Raw genomic sequence first — 17,119 nt, forward strand, 5'->3', positions numbered from 1 at the left:
GTTATTTTCAAAAGCATTCAGATACAACTTATGTCCTTGATTTGGTGAGTTTATCAAATTCTGTAATATTTAGTAAGCTCCACTTAGTTTTGAGTCAAAACAACACAAAATTAAATGGCCATCCAACTTTGATTTTAAAATGATAAATACCTTCATGGCTTGCTTAGACCTTCACAAGTGTTTGTATTACCCTAGCCTGCATGTCAAGTTGGTGATAGATCTGGATTTATTGCAAATATTTCAGATAATTCACATAATCCAAATTAAAAGCTTTTCAGGTTTTCCAATCACAGAATTTATTTTCAACAAGTTGTTGTTTAGCTTTAACATTTTACACTGCTTAAGTGTGTTTAATGTATGAAGAAGCCTCAGTAACAGATCTGAGGGGGATCTGACTGTGCCTGCCCCTGATGAAACGTGAAAAGGGAGCATCCCCTGTGCCCCAGCACTGCTGTGTCTGGCCAGTGCCCAGGCAGCCCCAGTGGAGTGTGGTTACAGCTCCTGCCCGCCCGCCTGGCATCTCCTGTCACCCTTGTCCCTGGAACATAAACATGATGGTGAGTTCTACCTAAGTAAACCGAGGAGGAAGTTTACTTAAGCTCTTCCTAAGTGGCTACAATAGGCCAATATCCAGTGCTCGATTAGCAAGTATGTATTTATCCAGGCATATGCTTTACAATTAACTTTAAAGCATTGGTTTTAAAAAACCAAACCAAAAAAAACCTCAGATATCGGGGAAATAATTTTTAAATTAATTTTACATAGATCATTAATTTGCAGTTAAAACTTTTTTTTCATTTTTTGTTTACTTTTTTGTACATTTTCTCCTTAATTTTTCCTTTCTTTTTTTTTTCCTCTTTCAACTTTTCTTTAAATTTTTTTCATTACTCTGTACTTTTAATCAGGAATTCATATTTTATCACTATGCTAGGATAATCCATCACAATTTTTCCATAATCTATTTTAACTTTGCTATAAATACAAAATTCATTAATATGACACTATGAATGAGTCCAAGTCCACAAAGACTGGACTGAAAACTTCAGCAGTATTACACAAGGTTATACATTTTCATTAAAGACAACAAGGGAAGGGTTATAACATAACTGTACTAAATGCATTGCAGACAATCAAATAAGAATAGACATATGTTTGCTTCATGTTGTAAGTTAGGTAAATAATTTTGTTGACCTTCCTAAACAAAATCTGTTTTACTTTTTTGTTATCTTCTAATTTTTTTTTTAAAGAGAAATATTTAGTTTTAGAAAAGCTTGTTTGTAATCAATAACTAATTATCTGTAAAAGAAATTTGTTTTGAATGAGCCCCAACAGATGTGGCTTGTTTTATCATATTCAGTTTCAATTGTCTCTACTGCAAGTCATAACAGAATTAAATGCCTACAGATTGACTTTACTACGTAAACAAATGACATCACAAAATAACACTCTAACCTTAAAAAAAAAAAAGAGAAACCAACAAAAAAAGGCAGCATAGTCATCCTTAAAGGGTTTTGTGCGGTTCTTATGCTTGGAGTTTCTGATTAAAATAATAACATGACTGCAACTTATGGCAGAACTAAGTTGAACAGAGTCTTAAAAGCCTCAAAAGATAAATGCAGGGTTTGGTGATTATACTTTCTCCTTTACTGATCAAATCAGGTAAAGGTCTATAAAGAGTTTGGTACCTGAGTAGAGCACAGATTTATACCAAAATAGAAAATCAAATATTAGTGCTGTCAGTGAGAATGAGTGTGTGCTGCAGTTTTTGTAAATATCTCCAACAGCCACCGAGGATTTAATCCTTTTTATCAGTGTTCGCCAAATCCTCTGACTTTTGTTGCACATACAGGAAATTAAAAAGATAAAACTGAAACTAATAAGAGAGCAAAGTATGACCACCTTCTATGAGCAATATGCTCAGTCTTGTCATTCAACAGCCAACAACAGTGGGTAAGTATTTTTTTATGAGATCTGGACTTCTGGGATTTAAGACACTCATTTCTAAATAAAGTAAATTATATGGGAAAATTCTTTAAGTGTCTTATTAGGGGATAAAAACTGTGAGAAATTCACTGAGCATAAAGAAACCCCTCTAAATAAGATTAAATCACACCTTAACACCATATTTTGGGATTTTTTTTTTATTTTTCCCACCAAGGGAATCTAGACATAGCAAGTCAGAATTACCCAACAGTTTGAGTAGCCCAAAACACTGTAGCTAAATGTTTTTTGAATTTTATGTTTGAGTTACATTTTGCAAAGAAAATATTCAGCAGATTCACACACTTTGTGGCTAACATGGCAAATGAGAGGGAAATGTTGCTAAAAATTCAAGCTCTCCACAAACAAGTTGTCATTCCTAAGATTAAACTATTCTTTTCTATTTCTAGCAGTTTTAGTTCCAAGAAATGGTACTGCATCCAACTAGTGTCTATGAAAGTGCCTACTAACATTTTCACAGAATTCATCAGAATAAACTAGATAAGAAAGAAGTGTCTTTATTGCTATCACCTTTAGATAATATTCAGCCTTGACTCAATTTCTCAGCATTGGTTACCACTTAATTTACATTTGGACCCACAGGATTTAGGTGACAAATTTCCAAGAGCCCAGAAAAATATCTTCCAGTGAAGGCAGTCCCATGCACTTCAATTCCTGCTGTCCCTGGTGGGTCTGAACAAAGGCTGGTTTAGATGAACCGGAGAATATTCACTGCAAAAATAAGGAAACATTACTCTTTGTCATTCCACCCTTGTTTTATTGTCTGAACATAACTAAATGTAGAAGCAAACACGTGTTTTGCAGACAAGCTATTTTTGACTAGTTTCTCCAAATTTAAAATTCAAGCCATGGGTCAAGCCAGACATCAATGTATTGCTCCACAAGGTGCCTCATTTTCCTAGATGCACAGGAAGAAAGCTAAGGTTCAAAGCATGAGATCAGGACATATCTTTATTACTTTAACTACTATGCAAATAAGCAGCAATAGCTTGTACAGTATAGGTCATGAATTCTTCTGTAACTATTTCCACAACCTGCTGGACTCACATGAAATTCTGTCACCCTACAACTGAGACGCCAGACCTGTTGCTTCCTTGTCCATTTCTTCCTCAGCATTCTGATATGGGCAGAGGAGAGAGGGAAAAGGATTTTCTTGCCATTCTACGTACCAAGAGCCACAAGAGCATCCTCTCTATCCTTTAGGGGCTGTTTCCAACTGAGCCTGTTCTAGCAATTTCACATTGTCAGGTAAAAAGACATGGAACAAGTGCAAATTGCACACCTTCTACTTGTAAAGTGGCAACTTCTGAAGCTGCAACTCCTGTCAGGAACAATGGGTTCAGGCAGCTTAAAGAAGGCTGGCCATTGGTGTGTGAAATAAGGTCCTTCCTTCTGCCAGGGAGAAGCAATTAGTGAAGACCAGAAGAGATCCAAGGACCTTATGTTGTGGCAGAAAAGAGAGTATAAAAGTGCATGAAGTTGGGAGAAGGCAGCTTATGCACTCACTCTATCTCTCATGCAGGCAATGAGACATCCCAGCACAAAAGCATCCATTTCGGTAGGAATTAAAATTGTAGATATTATAAAAATAACTGTTGCCATAATCTTTTCCATAATAAGACATGAAACACTGTTGCAACATTATATGAAATTAAAATTATAATACAAGTAAATTTCAGACCATTCATAGCTGCAAAGCAATTAAAACTGAGTGATAGGTGCATTGACAGTAAAAGATGCAGTTTGTGTTCATGATCCAGTGTAACTATTCAACCAAATTAAAATCTATTGTTTTATTTGACCTTCTCCTATTTATTTTTAGAAAAATAAATTAATATTTCTCACATTGGTAAAGTCTTTTTATTTTGTTCTTGTCCTGGGAAAAGTAATAATGCATAGACTACTTACCTTTTGGGCAGTGATAATGAAAGGCTGACTTGTGCCCACCCATTTCTGTGACCCAGAACTGCAGAATGCTTGCTAATATGTTAGGTCTAATTTTTATCTCAATATTGTCAAATTAAAACTGGAGTAAGTATGTTTTTATAATTTAATACTTGCTCCAAAACATAATATAAGGGAAATGAATATCTCAATTGATGTCATTAGGCTTGCTCCGAAACATAATATAAGGGAAAAGAGGGTTTTAATTGATGTCATTCACCTTAGGATCAAATCCAATGAGCAAACTACAGTTTTCACCTCAAGCATATCATTATTCATATCTATAGCTTAGATAACATCAGAAAAATATTATGATTGCAGTTTATTCAGCTTGAGCTATTACTGATTGCAGTAACTGGTGATTTACCAGAACTGTCTAAGCTTTTCTTGACATAGTCCAGGAAATATACTAAAGTAGCCAGCCTGTGTTACTTCAAAAGAGTGCCAATTATTCCTTAATATTAATATTACGGAAAGTAGTAAAGAATGAAGTGAATACTTCAGCTTTGAATTATAATGTGAATGATATTCCTGGATTATTCCTTATTGTCACATTCAGAGGAAAGATGTTTACACAGAATTGAAGCTATGGCATCAATTCATCATAGTCTAAAATGAAAATTGAATATGATCTGACAGGGAATTGAAGAGGTAGGTTGGAATATTTGCTCCCCAGAAGACAAGAAATAGATTGAGAATAAAGGCATCCTTTCTCTCCAAGTGCAGAGTTGAACCATAAATCTGAGAAAGAATGTCATTATGTCTTATTAGTACTCCTTTGTTCTTAAAAATGAGATTTAGATGACGCATTGAAGTTAGCACAGGTTTCTATTGAGCTGTCCCATTATCTCATGAATATATCACTGCAGTATAGAGAGGAATATATCTAATTTGCCTGAGAAAGGAAAGGGTTGATCATTCCCAAGTGAGGACAAGAGAGAATGATGGAGCTGATAATAACCAACTAAGTATGTCCTAAGAACTGGCATACTCTTAATTTGAGAATACATAAATTTTGGTTACTTCCACTGTCTGATATTTGCCCATTCATTTTAAGGCACTTGCCCGGTGCCTTAAATTTGTGCTGTTTAAATATATTTTAGTTTTATAGCAATTAGATTACTAGATCCAGCTGTCTATTTATGAGCTATAATGATAGAGTGTTGTGAATTAATAGCTATTTTTCTAAAGCTGTGTCCTGATTCTGACCAGGACAGAGTTAATTTTTGCAGAAATCAAGACGGGGGCATAGCTAGGACCTGGAGGTTTTCTGTGCAACCTCACCTCCTTTCCAGGGACAGGGGGAAAGGAGTCTCTTTTGGGAAGAAGGGGCTCCTTCCAGTGTGGGCTCCTTCCTCCTCCAAAGGTGTCAGAGAGAGGAGCAGGGTAACCCAGGTTCAGTGATGCATGAGAACTGGAGAGAGCAGTTGGGGTAAAGCGTCTGCTGTTGGATGGGGTCAGGTCAAGCTCCACAGTGAGCATTTTTCATGTCAATCACTCTGTCTTTTGAACACTCTTTAATGAATATTGCTGCTCTTACTGTTCAGTTTCTTATTTCTATTTCCAGTAAATTCTTCTTATTTTAATCCATGACCTTCACTTTTTGTGCCTTAAATTCTCCCCTCCAGTCTGCCACAGCAGAGGGGGAGTGAGAAAGCAGAACATGGTTTGTAGAGTCTCAGTGGGAACACTGAACTGGGGAGTGCCACTCCTAAACCATCTCAAGCTGTGAGGTCATTGTCACATCTCAACGCACAGTGACTTGGAAAGAGGGGGAAAGCCTCTTTTTTACTCCTCTACAGTCACTCTGTTCAGAGAAATAAGTTCTCATGCATTTTGATTGGTGGGACAGTGAAATTGTGGTTTTCATTTACACCTGTTGGAAAGTCAGACTTGTACCAATAATATTAACAGTCTACAAGAAAACTGTTAGAGGGGATGCAAAGAGTTTAAGTACTATTAATGTGTTCATTCACTTTCTTTATCAGTTTCCCACACTTCAAAGTGTCAAAGCTAAATATTTCATATGCATTAGACTGGTGACAAAATCTTTGAGAGTAGCTGACTGCATCTCAGTCCATCTAAGAGACTGATGAATTACAGCTGGAGACTAGAAAGAGGGAAACCTGTAGAAGCACTACCAAAACCAGTTCAAGTTGAGGGCATCTTCCACAGAGCAAACAGTTTTCAGTCAGTCCTGTTGAAAGAGTTATCAGATCTCAACTAAAATGAAATAATTAATCATCAATGTCTTCATTTATTGTCCATTATCAAGACCTTAAAGAATATTATTCTCCCTGAAATCTGGTTTTCTCCTAAGTCTACTTGCTAAAAAGAAAGTTGACCCACACTCTTCCAGAGGAAATTTCTCCTGAAATCTCTTTCTGGCTTTTGTGTGTTTCCTGGATGTAGAGCTGCTTGGAAAGACATGGAAAGGTGCTTCAATACTATGTAGGGTATTGTAGACAAAGGGTTAGTTCTCACACAGTAAATATCACACATGCCAAATGTTAAATTTAACTGACACATAAAATATTTCCAGCATATCATGGTACTCTAGACATGTGAGTATGCTAGCTTGTCTGCATTATGCATTCAGATGGATGGAGATTATAGACAAACAGATTTTCTAATATAAGTCAAGACAAAATTTCTGGCTTGAAAGATGACATGTTCAGGGAAGCTCTGTAAATGTAGATTTATGTAGCAGAGGAAACTGGAAAGCATAGATCTTTGGGAAGATCCTCACATTTCACTTCAGCTAGAAAGTTATTTAGAAACAGGGCAGAGAAAGAAAGTTCAATACTTTGTAACAGAAATACTATAGAACTGATTGTGCAGCATGATCAAATGGATACTAAAAGCAGATGTATGTAGTATGAAATTACTGCAGAAATGAAAACGGAAAAAAAAAAATCTGTCAAATTTTAAGTCATTCATCAGCAGGTTTTTCTAGTTTTGAGGTAATTATAGTTAAAGGTGAGGTTAGTCCAACATGGAAATTATCCTGATACTTAAAAATCCTTGATTAGACTTTCAGTGAAGACAAAAAAGAACAGAAAAGAGTGCAAAGAAATTATCCTCCATCCTAGGCAACTAATCTTCACATCAATAAAACAAAACCTGAAATTAACACATTATTCTGTTTCATAGCTGTAAGTGCAATGCTTGGGAAGATTATCTCAAATTGTTCCTAAATACTAATGTGAAAATGAAATTCAGTATTCAAGGAAAAACATACAATGCAAAGGAGGAAAAAAGATGAAAAACCTATCTTTGCATGCCTTAGTTAAAGGAAATATCATTCACACTTCCATCCAACATGCTTTGAATCCACCAGGCATTAACTTGTCACTGTAATTTTACCTCACCCTAGTAGACCCAAAATTACTTTAGTTACAATAACAAAACCATATGAAAATGCAGGTTAAAAAATATTCAGAAGGTATTCTAGGTATTTTGTGCATCACTGAAGTATCAACTAGTATACCGAGAAATTTGTGTGTCTGTGATCTCTCTTTATATAGCTGGACATTTAAAAAAAAATGGCTGTTTCCAGATTTATTCTTTTTGTGTGTCTGTGTGGAAAATTTGCAAGAAACACTATTACTGATGTATCTGAAAGAATTTTCTAGCTGGTGGTCATACATGTACCTACATTTTTTTGTAGATGAGATGTGATGTCCAGCACCATAATGATTCAGCTGTGTCCACAGTCTTTCCCACTTTCCATCCTGCCCTCATATTATCCTCTTGCTTCAGCCATGCTGGCTGCACTCTTTGTTCTTACCTGAATATCCTATTTCCTATAAATATAATATTTATTGGAAAATATTATGATTTGATTTTCATTCCCTTCAAGTCAACTATGAGCTAAACCAAAAGAGGCTGATCTAACTTAGCACTAAATGAAATTAGAACTCCTGATGACATTCTTTTTCATATGTACTGTTTTGAATTAATGCACCATCTTACATCCCTTAAAACAAAAATACTTTTTGTCTCTATTTGAGGAGAGCCATTTGGGAAAAATAAAACAAAGTAGAAAGACAATTACCACAAGACCTTTTGGAGATCTGGTGAGAATAAGTAAAAGAAATGTTTACTACTTTGTACCAGCAAAGGTAAAATTCTCTTAAAGCATGTTTGTGTCAAGTTTCAATAAAGTTCACAAGCTTTAAACTGGTTTTTGCATATGTCAATCTAATAGGTAGAATGTTGCATTAAAAAGCTGATCTTTGGTTTTTTTTCAGATCATCAGTATTCACTGTTCTAGTTCTTAGTTTTCCTCTTCATCTAAGACAATTTGTTTGCATACATAATATTTATTGGTGGAATTAGGTCTAATCGAACTATCTTAAAAACCTATAAAATATATATCTACATTCCTACTGGAAAATAGAAAAAAATGTCCACAGCATACATTTATTTCACATGAATGCATCACTTTAGAACATCATGTAAGAACATCATGACTTCACATGCAATTACATTTATAAATTTTCTATTTATATCATAGTTGTCATCAACAAGCTTTGGGCAGAGTAGATTACAGTGATTAAGTTAAAATTTATAACCATTAATACTTTAAAACTCAGGAAACAATATTTTTAAAATGAAGAAATATTTTGAAGAAATGGTCTAAGCCTACATCAAATTCTGTACTCCAAACTCTTTAGTAAAATGTTACTATTATATGATCAGTTTTGTGAAAATCTGGTGGTTTTAGAAGAAAAAAGCATCAGATTAAAACTATTCAACAAAATTTAAAAGCATTTTCCAAACAGACCTCTATATGAATGTTTCAAGTGAAAAAAACCCTCATGATAATAAATTAAACAGAAAAAAATTTGAAATTTTGGATATTTTTTAGAATAAAAATAACTATTCCAAAGGCAAAGTAAATAGCTTAGTCGTCCTTTAAATTTTCTCTGAAACACTGAAACTGATGAGGTATACACAACATTTGTTTTTAAAACGTTTTCAGGCAGAGGTATTGTGACTGTTTTGACAATTTGTTTCCAGGTTTTTTTAGTAACATCTAAATGAATCAGGATCAAACTGATCACTAAATCAAGAGAGGGACAGGTTCTGAACCAAATTGGGCAGGTATCTGTAAAGAGTTTTATTGTACTTTCTAGAGGGAAAAGAACCATTATTCGTTATGTAGGAACATCCAAGAATATGATTATTCAATTGCCAGGGCTGATGGTAGCAGCAATCTCTATGCACACAACCAAAATTATTCTACTGAAGATGTGAGTTTTCTTCTTTCTGCTGTTGTTATGATCAATATATTGGTAGTTGAGTGAATGGCCTGTGATTTAGACAACATTCAGATTTTTTTGGTGATCCTCAGATCTTAAATATTATGAAACTATCAATCCAGCTGTTGTCTATACTTTTATACACAGATATATTTTGGTTTTCAAGTTTAGAATATCTTTTTTGAATGTGTAAAAAGTATGAGATTTCAAAATTATCTGTTTTCAGAGACATAAATCTTTCTTAGGTGATCTGCATTTACATTTTTGTTTAGTACCAAAGGCCGTATTTGTTATTTAATCTGCTAATGTCAGAAGGAACTGCAGTTTCATAAAGCCATGTGGTGATGAATAACACCCCTAATGGAGTTATAAATTGAGACTAATTGGTTTACGTGATTGTTATTAAGTCCCATTTCAGCTAGTTAATGGAATGTTGTTTGGCAAGGGAACAGAGCTAATGTTATCAGATAATTTTCTTTTGAAAATGGCTTAAATTTCAGTCTTCCAGATCCAGGTTCTAAATAAGTCAGAGCCATTCCTGCAGAAAAAAAAATCACTATAATGTGCCAACACAAGTAAATTCCAATGTTATCAATAACGTGCTTTAATATTTCAGGGCATTTTCACACCTTATCACCATATCTCACATTGCCTTCAAAAATGGCCAAAATATTCCAATCAGTGAAACATTTCAGCAGAGACTTTAATCTCATCTCACAATTGCTTGAATGGTTTCAAATGTCACATAATGAACAAATAAATTGACTTTCATGAAAACCAGATTTGGCTGGAATGCATGAGTGCCTAGTTAAATAAGCAGACTAGGACTCTAGGGGTACTTCTACCCAATTTGTTGTTTTTCAAGTGTAATAGTCACTAAATTAGTATCAAAACATGGACTAGTTTGAAACTTGAAAGCAATACCCACATGTGATTTGAAATTTGGAGGCTTGCCTAACCATATTAGGGTTCTGAGGCCTTTTTTTTCCTTTTTTCAATTATCAATAGAATCCATGGAAGCAAAAATATTTTGCCAAATCTAATACCTATAAAGCGATCTGTCTGCATCACTGACTGCTGCTTCCTTTCAGTCTTGTTGATAAATCTAAGAACACACTGTTTTAAACAGCATAGCAAAACTCATGAAGATTAGAAGTACTAACATGGGTTTTCCTGTTTTAAAGTATTGACAAGCTTATACTTCTTAATACTCGAGTACAAACACCACTAGGACATGGTTCAACAAACACAGTTTTTTTAAAAAAGAAAACCAAAACCAACAATCACTTTAATTTATTCCTATGAGCACAAGCAATAATTAGAACTTACAATAAAAAAACCTGGAATTAGCTTTTAGGGAGCATATATATATAGTCATACCTGTGTAAAATGAAGGTGTTCAAGTTCTGTGTGGTCACTGATCAAGAAGAGCTGTGTGAAAAGTGTGTCCTGATGGGCAGCTGTCCTTGATTGTGACAGCAGTGAACAGGGAGAGAAGAGGTTCTCAGACAATGCAAACTCAAACCTAGAAGCTATTTATAGACCACAGCAACATCCTGAAAGCAAATCTGGAAAGGAAGTTTCACATTCTCTCTATAGCTATCATCACCAAGCAACCTGGCCTCTGCACAGCACAACAGCTGTGGCTTCTGAATGGCTTCAAGGGTAATCCCACACTGAGTGAATTACAGAGACAGAATTTGGAGGCTACAATGGCAGGGGTAACTTTGGAATGGTGAGCACCACAGAGGTAGCTGTGACTTTGACTACACATGCAAATGCAGGGTGAGGAATTTGCCCATGCATGGCACTGGGGGACACCAGCACTAGGGAGGCACAGAGGAAGGACAACATGAAAGGAATTATTAGAATGGTGACAGGTACTGGTAAAACATTGTAAAATGCCACTGACCTTGAAAGATGTTACAATTTCTCCAACATGAATATATTTTGAAAATTTCAACATCAGCTCCAAACAACTCGAGGGTTCAGTGTCAACCAGGGTATTACCAGGCTTGGTACAAACAACCCAACACTTGTTTTATTGTATCTCTATCTCTTCCATTTTAAACCCTGCTTGACCTTCAGTGGGCCTTTATCCATGTCCCACTGCACGTGACTTGAAATACTCTTATCACTCCTGACATTTTTATATCATTACAAATGACAAAAATGTGAACTTAATAACTGAAACCACTTGATTGAGAGCAAGCATGGTATCATTTGACTGTCTCATTGTCCTCTCACACTGTGCTTTTGTATCATGACTTTCCAGATAACAACATGAATTTATCCAAATCCAGACACATTAGTAAGAAATGAGCATTAATCTCCTGAGCTATTTTATCCTAAAGACAGATATCTTTTACAAAATTCTGATTCTAAACAAATTCAAAGGAAAATGGTGCCAAATCTTAATAAAACACTCTGCTCTCAAATCTTAATTCAACACTCTGTTCTGCTCTCTGTCATCTCTACTTCTCCCAGCAGTCAACCAGCATGAAAACTGGCATAGATTCTAACAGAAGGAATTGAAGAAATTATAACTAAAACTGGATTCTCTCGCTCTCTCTCTCTCTGTTATTGATTCTCACAACTATTTGCAAAGAGGAAGGAAGGAGAAGCGAGAGAGTTTCACACTGATTCACCAATGAAACTAAACAGAAAGGTTATAGATTTTGGCAATAAATATTTCTTGCAGTTGTTCAAGGCTTATGACTGTTTTCCTCCCTCTTTTTCTGCTCAGATCTTCTTTTATTTTAAATAATTTCTGAATTTTGTTACCGTGTCTGCTCTAGCTCAGATTATCAACATTCTTCTTAATTGCCTTGAAACTGAGTGCAACTTCCCAGTCCTCAGGGTAGGATCAAAACTCATATTGTGAAAAACAGCAGAGGATATCGATGAGGAAGAGAGAAAAAAAGATGAGTCATAAGCATAGCTCACACAAGAGGGGAGATGATTCAAAAGGCTGGCAGTTGTTTGGAGGAGGGAGGAGGAAATGGAAACAAGTAATTTATACCACCTTTTTAGAAGGTCCTTTCTGATTTTTTCCCTGGTGCCTCATTTTAAAAAAGACAAACAAAAAACCACCACCATCGCAAAATCAACCTAATCAAAAATACAAACTCAAACGCTGAAGATAGGTTAGAGTGAACTCAACAGTTTTAATAGTATATTTTTACTTTCATAGATTTATTTTTGTACTAACAATTGCCAGATAATTTACATGTTTCTAAATTCCTAATTCTTTCTGAAAGCTATCATAACTCTTTCATCAAAAGTTCATTCATTTGTGTTGGGTGAGATGACTGCACCTCATTCTTTAAGACACACAGCACCAATGTCTTGGTCACCACATAACTAGATTGTTGTAGTGCACTTTACATGAAATTGCCTCCTGTCATTTGGAGACAACTGGACATATTTTCCATCACTTCCATTTAGCAAATTTATCTCCTCTGCAGTGAATGCCACTAATTTTTCTAGCTGCAGTTTAGGGTCTTGATATCAAATTTCACAGAAACAATAGTTCTGATATGTGCTTATGTGGGTGACAGTGTTTCTTTTTGTGTGATTCTGCACTTCAGTTAGAGGAGGTCTGAAGAAGAAATATTTTTGGTGTCCTCAACTCTGGAGATTCCTTTTGATCCAAATCTTTTGATTTGTTGAACTTGAGGAATGTGCTGCACAGTTCATCTTTACCTTTTTTTTAGGAACTTGTGCAATGGATGAGTTTGTAAAAATCAGGGATTTTAACATTGCAGTAATGTCTGTCCTGAGCACAATAAAACTGCTTGTTTAATGAGTCAATTGAAATTTAAATTTGCTTTTATTTTTAATACTTTGTACCTAATTTTTTAAGCATTCAAAGTAATTTAAGACAAATATTTTTTAAAGTGAAATTTACAGAATAATATATTTTCAAATATTATGTTTGCTTCTTCCTTTCATAGCAAACAAAAATTCCTTATTTAGTTTTTTCTCCTTCCTTCCTTGACTCCTGTCCTGTAGGATATTTTGCATTTCACCTCTGTTTTTCTGGATTTTTAGTTTCCTTCTAGTACGGATGTCATTGTGAAATTATTTTATATTTATTTACATTAAAACTATTATACTCAGATGTGAAACAGACATGTTGCATTACTCCATAAAAATTTATTTATCCCTTGAATTTTTTTCTGTTTATATGTAGAGAGCATGACAAAAGCAAAGTACTAATTGGCAAAAGGGGAAAGCAGAGCTCCTGGACTTTATTTCGTTTCTCTCTGTAGTCTGTAATGTTTTGGAAGGACAATCACGTATTGCTAGGAAATCAGGAATGATCCATTGCTGCTTCCTCCTCCCTTGGTCACCTCTCAGTCAACTCCAGCTGCCTCTTGGTGTCCTCTCTGTGGCCCTCCCAGAGGTGGGTGCTCTCATTCCATCTGTGATGCCAGGGGGTTGGCAATGGAAGAGCCAAATGTCTCTAAGAGCCAGAAAAACTCCAGTTACCCTGTTTGCCCTGCCTCACTCTGTGCCTCGGGGCAATGCTCTAGGGGACATCAGATTTGTGTGTCCTACAAGGGGAAAGCTGAGGTTATTGGATTGTATCATACAGCTCGTAAAGATTGGGTTCCAGAGAAGGGAAAACCTGGTTATCCTAAACTGACTTAAACCCACCCTGAAGAACCATCAGCAAATGATGGTGCACCCACAGTTTTCAGCTGTGAGGCAAAAAAACTCAAACAAACGCAAACATGGATCTTTGAGGGGAACAAAAGTCAGTGCTACCTGGCAGTGCAAGTGTACTTCACTGAAGCTCTGCTATCTATGTGTTTTTTTCAGTAAGTGCACTGCCAGAGGATATGAGGCCCCTCTAAAACATTACTTAAAGTCATAAATAAGTCATAAATCTTCCAGCATTGATTGGATCACCCTATTTCATTGGTTCTTACTATTGTTCCTTCAGAAAGTTTTTATATTTAAATGAAAACAGAGACTCTGAATGTTTTGCAACACTCATCTCCTTTTCCTCCACATTTTTCTGCCAAATTAGTGGGAGTGTCTGAGTTCTGGCTAGGAAGAACTAGTAAAAAATCTGGTAAGATTTCATACAGCTGGTAAGAAATCATACAAGTACAGAAGATATATGTAAATAGTTTACATCTTTAGTCTGCCTTGTATGGACAGTTTGCTGTTACCAAGATTATTGTTTGCCATGCTTCCTGTAAAGTGGAACCAACTAGGGATATGAAGAAGATTGATATTACTGTCACTTGCTAGCATGCCAGAATGACATTCAATGTAGCAGGGAGTCAGACAGATTAGAACTGCATATTCAGGAAAAAATGTGTCAGTCTGACTCAGTATTGTAAGTTGCAGGATCAGTTTGGGTATTTAAGAATGTGTGGGAAATAGGATGACATTTAGAGCATGGCAGAAAACTTTGTGGGGTGACTGATTTTTCTGCAGCAGCAACATTGCCAGTGATCCACACCCACTTCTCTTTTAAGATATTTGAAGTACACTGAAACATTTTCTTTCTTTAACCCTCAACAAGAATAACCAAGTGAGGGTTTCCTGCAGTCTTCATAACCCCAAAGGGCAAGAATGTCCTCTAGTAAATTCACCATACTGCAACAATGCCAAGAGCCTCTAGAAAGTGAAAAGCTTGGGGGTAGTTAATGGATCAGACAGTCCATGATCCCAACTGACAAGTGCAACTTAAACCTTAAAATATGATGAACAAACAATCCCAGATTAAGCACAGTAGTGACTTGCCTGTTCCCATATTTCCCTGCTGTTGTGATTTTACATGTTACACCATGGCAGCCATGCAAATCGATTACAACTGGAAATGACAACTCTTCCAGAAATGCATATCACCATTGTTTAAAAGATGCAAAAAGCATTCCACAACTAATATAAAATCTCTTGCTTCATCTCTTTGGTCTCCACAAAGAAAGTAAAAAACTCCCCATGCATACAATTAAACCCATGAGAACCAAACATAAGATACAGCATTTAAAAATGCTAACTGTACTGTGTGAGAATTATGGCCCCTTATATGGTACATAGAGAAATAACATTGAGGAATAAACCAGTGAGACACAAATCCTTGTGCTAACATGAGAAAGGAAATACTAGTATTAGTGGAATAGAATGATTTTCAGGTAACTGGACAGGGAATAATAGTGATTGCAAATATAAATCCCGTTCTGATCACAAGTATGCACACAATCCTCAGATGTACAGCATTTTGAATGAGGGCCTTTATAAAGAATCAGTGGGTAACCACTGACTTTGTTGGATTTTTTCAGTGTATATAATGAACCACTAGGTATAGGTTATTTCTTGTTGAGTGTACAAGACATGGTCTACTCCAGGCCTGTTTTTCAGGTATTTTTTCTAATGTAATTAATAAAACTGTACAGTATTTTCTTTATGAAGCTTGTCTTGCAAAGTGTACTATGTGATGTTCTATGATTTGCAAATTTTCCAAGTTTTATTACAATTTTATTACTATAGAATTAGGAAAATTGAAAATTTTTCATAATTTTGCCCTTCAAAAGGGATTTTTTTTTTCCTCAAAATCAGATGGATTTTTATTAAAAAAATTTGTAGTCTCAGAAAAGTAGAGGTTTTTTTTTGCTTCAAATTGTAAAAGCTCCTCTGGAAATCATCAACATGAAAAAGTGCATTCATTTCTAAATCACATAAAAGGACAGAAATTCCTCAGAATAAATAATTTTGTATTTTATTGCTATGTTTTCATATGCCCAGTAGTCAGAACTTATACAAGAGTGTCTGATAGGCAACCTTACTGTGACATTACATAACATGACACTCGGTTGTCTTCAAACAAGGCCTTGTCTGCATTGTTTCCCTATTCTGAAGCCAGAGATCTAGTAGGGGGTTACAGTTTTTCAGAGTGACAGGCATAGAATACATAATGTACAATTTTCCTTTGCACTCCCACAGAAGAATCTCATGCCTGCAGTGAACCCCTGGCATATATAAATATTTAAAATAAATATACTCCTCTCCTTTTGGCATTTCTTCAAGCTGTGGTTTCCAGCTCTGATATCCAATATGAGCTATGACAATTAAATAAATATATTGTGTCTCACCAGAGGTTTTCACCATGTGCTCTCAGAGGCACCTTCTGCTTATGATGACTGTTTAACACACTCTTAAATTCAGGATCCAAAAGGTCAAGTAGCAAAAAGTATTCTCCTCCATCTCCACAATAAACAGCAGGATTTAATCTGCTGACACTTCAGGTGCCCCATAGCTCTATTTCTTTTTTACCAATCCCAAAATAACAACTTTTGCTTTTTCTTGTGTAAAGTATCTGTGCCTGAGAATAAGCAAACAAAAAAATTTCTTCTAACCCAACTTTTCCCGAAACACTGAGGGCCAGAAAGATTACTTCCTATATTTCACAGAATTTTACATTTTCCTTACTTACCTCTATTTAGAAATCAGATTTTGGGTGGACAATACCTATTTTCAGTCCTTTTAAAATTAGACAACTGTATTTCTCAGGTAGAACAATGGTTGACCAAGATGCCATTGATTGCCTTGGCTGCTCTGGTGCTAGGGAATGGATTAGGTGAGATATGACTTCTAGGTTCATCTCAGCAAGCTACTTTCAAGGCTTTAGAAGAAAGTAAAAAATTCTAGCCATGGAAAAAAACTTTGTGAAAGTCAGCTCCACAGAAACAATCTCATAATCCTCCAAAAATGGACAAAAGTGAAATGCTCACTGCTGAGTCTGAGGAGAGATCTGCCTTTAGGGCACAGTTTCTCATACAGTGTCTTTGGTGTGGTTCCAACTCTTTTTTTTTTTTGGTGTTGTCCTACATGTTATTTTGTAATAACACATAATTAAAGCTTTCTATAGTTGCCCTGTGATAAATAAA

Source organism: Melospiza georgiana, chromosome 5 (assembly GCF_028018845.1).
Source record: "Melospiza georgiana isolate bMelGeo1 chromosome 5, bMelGeo1.pri, whole genome shotgun sequence".
Classification (NCBI taxonomy): domain Eukaryota; kingdom Metazoa; phylum Chordata; class Aves; order Passeriformes; family Passerellidae; genus Melospiza; species Melospiza georgiana.